This window comes from Cupressus sempervirens, chromosome 5 (genome assembly GCF_028749045.1).
Source record: "Cupressus sempervirens isolate cs-2001-9-10 chromosome 5, ASM2874904v1, whole genome shotgun sequence".
Taxonomy (NCBI): domain Eukaryota; kingdom Viridiplantae; phylum Streptophyta; class Pinopsida; order Cupressales; family Cupressaceae; genus Cupressus; species Cupressus sempervirens.
The window spans coordinates 195459078-195464337 of NC_143122.1; the positions used below are offsets into that span (position 1 = coordinate 195459078).

The 5260-nt window shown below is 32.5% G+C and overlaps 1 pseudogene; it reads right to left on the reverse strand.

Moving 5' to 3' along the window:
- Nucleotides 1-897: 897 nt before the first annotated feature.
- LOC149555058 (2-succinylbenzoate--CoA ligase, chloroplastic/peroxisomal-like) lies at nt 898-4580 on the reverse strand (annotated as a pseudogene).
- Nucleotides 4581-5260: the final 680 nt, after the last annotated feature.

Genomic DNA, 5260 nt, shown 5'->3' on the forward strand with positions numbered 1-5260 from the left:
TCATGACTGGTTTTCTAAACCCTTTCTAAAGGATGCGCCATCTCAGTCTTCTGAAGATGATTGGCTTAAAACTAAGAAAAAGGTTATTATAATACATAGGTTGCATCAGATATTGGAGCCTTTCATGCTTCAACACTGGGTCGAAGATGTAGAAGGGTCTCTTTCACCCAAGATAATGTTGTTTAATCTTGTTTTTCTTACTCACTGTGACTCTTTAATGCTATAAATAGGTGGTCCCTAGTTCGAATTCGGGTGTGGTTTTGGTGCCTTCGGTGAACCTGATATTGATAATAAGCTTGAGGGACAAGTTTTCCAAGATGCTAATACTGGTCCCTGAGTAAGTGGAGTTTTTCAAACTTATATGTGTTATTCTTTACAAGAGTTGGGTATGTGGCAGTTACATCTCTTATGTCTTGATCCCAAAGATAGATTTATGCTATGTGGCATGGTAGTCGGCTTCAATTTTGTGGTTGAGTGAAACAAGATAATAATGTCTACAATCGTTGGACAATGTGGGAAAGCTTCAGGGAGATGTAACCCATGCCATGATTTTCATGATGAATATATGCTTTGTTCCAGCAATCCTATGACTGGCTTCTACAAAAAATGATATTACTTATTCTGTGCTTTTGTAGCCTATATCATATTATTCTCTTGCTCAACCCTACTAAGATTTTAACCCAAATTTTTTTGACCTACTAGCCCCTATTCTCGGTAGTTAGTCAAATCAATTATATCCAACTTGAAACACTCCAATTAGGACGCTTTTCTAAAAACATATATTATAAAAGTTTCCTTTGTTCAAATCCACGTGGGCTCAAAATCATCTCAGATTTAGCTGTTCAATTAGCAAAGTTGATAGTCTAATTTATTTGGGAATTTTGTCTTCTATTTTATTCATAACACATGAAAATGAATAGAAGAGAGTTTGGCAGAAATTAAGAGCAATATTGTATTCCACAAGCTGCTTCTAGCTGTTGTCAATTCTAAACAGGGTTGAAGTCTCAAAATAATTTCTCTGTTCTGTGCATCTCTCTTCACTTTTCCTATTGTGGTTCTTGGAAATGGCTCTTTCTGTGGGAAGAACATCCTTGGTGACTTAAACCTATTTATAAAAAGCGCAAACCATTTCTTTCAATTTTTAAGGTGTGGGAAGAAAATCCAATAATAAATTCTTGAAAATGATATGAAATATTAATTACAAAACATACACAATTTATTCTAGATACAATCTTGTCGATTGTGTCTCTATTGAAGATTTTCCAACATATAAGACTATGTTATAAAGAATATAGCCACATAATCTACAATTTTTAAATAGTCTGATAGGAGAGGCGTACCCAGAAAGTCCTTGCTATTTACAAAACAATTGTAGTAGCATTAGGAATAATTTTTTTTTTCTCATTCATAGCTACATTTTTCAGCATTGCAAAATTTTGATGTTCCCATTGCTAACCGTCCCTTAGCTGGATGCATGCAGTAACAATTTCAATAAACCTTGGATCTTGGATTTCGATAATGGCAGTTGCCAAAATCCTTAGATGCTATAATAGGATCTTCTCCACCTGTGATGGTAGAAAATTATTTACTGGCATATATGAAATAGATGAGTATCATCTTGCCCATCAATGAAAATTATGCTCAACAACTAAAGTTGAAGTGCTTTTGTTTGAAAAAACTTAAGTTTTTGTAGATGGGAGACTTTAAAAAGAACCAAAAAGTGCCAAAAGTAATTGAGCACGGGTGAACGTATCCAGAACAATAATAGAATAAATTGCTACAATAGAACAAGATGATTTTATGGGTGTAATTTTACAACAGATGATGCTATTATAAGTTGGCATTGAGCTAGAAGAGAAACACTCACCTCGAAAGGATAAAAAATTTCTCCACCACCCTTAATCATGTCTTTCAATCAGCCAAGAAGACATAATTTTCCCTATTCATCAATCCATCCAAGATCCCTTGTATTTAGCCATCCATTTTCACTCAATGCTGCTATGGTTGAATCATTTTAGCCCGAATACTTCAGTATCACATGTGAGCCTCTTGTCATTATAGTCCCCACATTGTATAAGTTATTAGTTTCAAAACATTCATCACTATGTTCTATCTGTATTTCCACATGAGGAGCACACTTTCCCACAAAAAATCCTATTCGACAATCTTGAAAATTGTTTTGATCGACTAGATCCATGGAATAATCTTGTATTTTGGTAAAACTGCCTTGTCGAATGATTGGATCATGGGCAAGAGTAAAAGTCATTGAGGAACAAGCCTCTGTCATACCTTTTTTAAAATAATAACAAATAAGAGTTTAGAAAAAGAAGTAGAATTAGTCTCCTTAGGAAATAATATGAAATAGGTAAATGAATGCAACTACATGAAAGAAAATAACATGACATAAAGGTTAATAGAAATCATTAAATGGGAGAGTTTTTAATGATTTTGTCATCTCCCTTTCTTATTATTAAAGCAAACTATAAACTAACTATAAGCCAAAAAGATTTGAGCTCTTGGAAAAATTTCAGTGACTTTCTTGATAAGTTGTGATGACAAGCTTCTAGCTCCATTAAGTATCTTCTCAAGACTTGAAAATAATAGTGTTGATTCTCCTTTCTTTCTTCTGTTGCAAAAGCATGAGGGATAGACAATTAGCACTATCCAAATTAGATTTATTCCTGCAAGTTCATTTTTAGCCTTTACAAACATTATAGTTTTACAAAAGCAACAAACATATGAAGAAATTTTTCAAGTACAAACATTATAGTGATATATGTGGTTAGTATTTGATCTTACTGTTGACAATATAGCTGAGATTTTTGTTCCATGGAAAATCTTTGCTCGGCAAATGTTCCTTCTACTCAACACTTGGGTTTGGTTCTAACTTGTGTGCAGCCACATTTTCCAAAAGATTACCATGACTACATCTCTTCTTACTATGACTTTACTACATATTGATAAAACCTCTTATTTCTACTAGGTTTTGACAAACAAAAGAAACCATGTTTTGCCAAGAGAGTTTGAACTTTGGAATGGTTTGAATAAAACATTTTAATTTTTATGTTTTTAGTAAGAGAATTTAGTTATGCAAGTAAAAGTAATTATTAGCATACCTCAAATTGATGCAATATGTAAATATATCAGCAAGCATAGTCGGTACAATGATCATTGCTGATATAGAGCATCTTTGTATTGCAAATAGAGAAAAAGTTGCTTCAAACTTGGGTATAAAGATATGGCATCCTCCTGCTAGTACAATGGCCAACGCCGAAGAGATTCCGCCAATGTGGTATAGTAGAGAAGTGTGAAGATAAATCTATCAAATGTGATATGAGGAAGAACAAATGAAAATTTTCTAGATTCTATAATTTGGAGCCATCTTGCAAATAATTCTTACATTATTTTCTGTAGTTGATGGCTTAAACATCACACATTAAGGCTTGATTCCTAGGCTAAAGTGTTAAATAGTCAAAGTTGACTTATTTTTTCCAAGCCTAATGTTTCCTTAGTATGTGAAGTTTAAGGGTGGTTGTACTCTTTGTACTATTTTTTAAATTGACAAATTTTTGATTTGCTAAACTGAGACATGTGTTGCGAGAAGAATAATAACTACAGAATGTAGAGCTCTAACACACAATTCATAAGTTAACCATAAAATAATCGAAAAATACATAGTTAAATCCTGATAGCAATATCACAACACAAATCATAAGTTAAGTATAAATATTCAAGAGATTGATTACTTCATTATGGTTGTAGCCTATAATGGCAATATTTTCTTTTGACTGAACAATGAGTGCATCATGGCTGATTGCTACTCCCTTTGGGTTGGTTGTTGTACCTACAAAATAAAAATTACATAGCATTAACATTCTAAGCACATAGAGGAAAGCATCTCTGAAAGAGTGTAGAACACTTGATGTAAAGCAGATGAGAGCTACTGAATGCAAAAATCAAGGTCATAAAACCCTCCTGCATATACTCCAATAGACTCTGCACTAATTACTATCAAAACTCCAGTTGAGTTTAGTATTTCTATTCGAACAAAATCAATCAAAAGTTAGAAGAATTCTGCATGCATAAACTAGTAGCACTAACAAGTAGGGTCTATTTAGTCATCGACTAAAGAAATTGATTAAAAAACTATTAGCACTAACAATATGTCTAAATTGAACTTTGTCTTTATGTTGCTAAGATTCAGAGTTCAAACACATTCCCCTACATTTAATGCTTTCTTTTTTGTGCTCTTTGATTGTAATCTCTTTTGATTTTGAATAAGCTTTATCCCTCTTTCAATAAAAAATAAATGTTCAAGTTAGTTTTCATGGAAAGTTGTATACTATAGCTCGAATTGGTAGAAGTGCTTGCAACACTATTTTGATGGACAATCAAAGCCTACCAATGCTCAAATGGTACACAACTAAGTCACTCGTGTTGATATTGCATTTGTGTTTAACATATGAGTAAGACAATCATTATGTTATTCCAGTCAACAACTGTATGGTTACGGAAGTAACAACATCATGAACGCAAAAGTAGGTCTCAACACCTCCATTGTTTGGCCGCCTCTTGTTCATAGAGTTCACATGCTAGATTTGTATTAATCTAGCTTTAATTTGGAGTAAATGCACTAGTTTTCTAAAATTTTGGGGGTAAGAAATTTTGATCCCACTTGAATTGGTGATGTTATGTATGGGGGATCTCACCCTAACCTGAATACTTAGTAATAGCATTCTAAAATGAATTAATGACAATTCTACAATTTAATCACCAGATTATTGACAAATATGTGTAGAAAAGATGCTAGATAGCAAAAATTTTAAAGCAGTAGATTACATTAAGTGTTACAATTCTACGAGAAAATATTTATAGGTTCTTGTGCATTGGATTCCCTTTTCTTATTAGCAAGATATGGGAGAACAAAAATAGCAGAGTGGTAGTACACAAGAACTAAAACCTTTCTCTTGCTATACTCAATTATAGTAGTTTTATTTGCATTAATTCCATTATGAAATCTCTTCAACTAATTTGCATTAATTCTGTTATGAATTGCATTAATTTTATAAAATTATTGTTTTTCTTGCTTTATGATTGCCATGAAATCTCTTCAACTAATTTGCATTAATTCCATTATGAATTGCATTAATTTCGTAAAATTATTGTTTTTCTTGCTTTATGATTGGCTTAATTTTTCATAAAAATTGTATTCTCCATTTCTCATCATTTAAGGATATGGCCATTGAATGAATGACTCCAC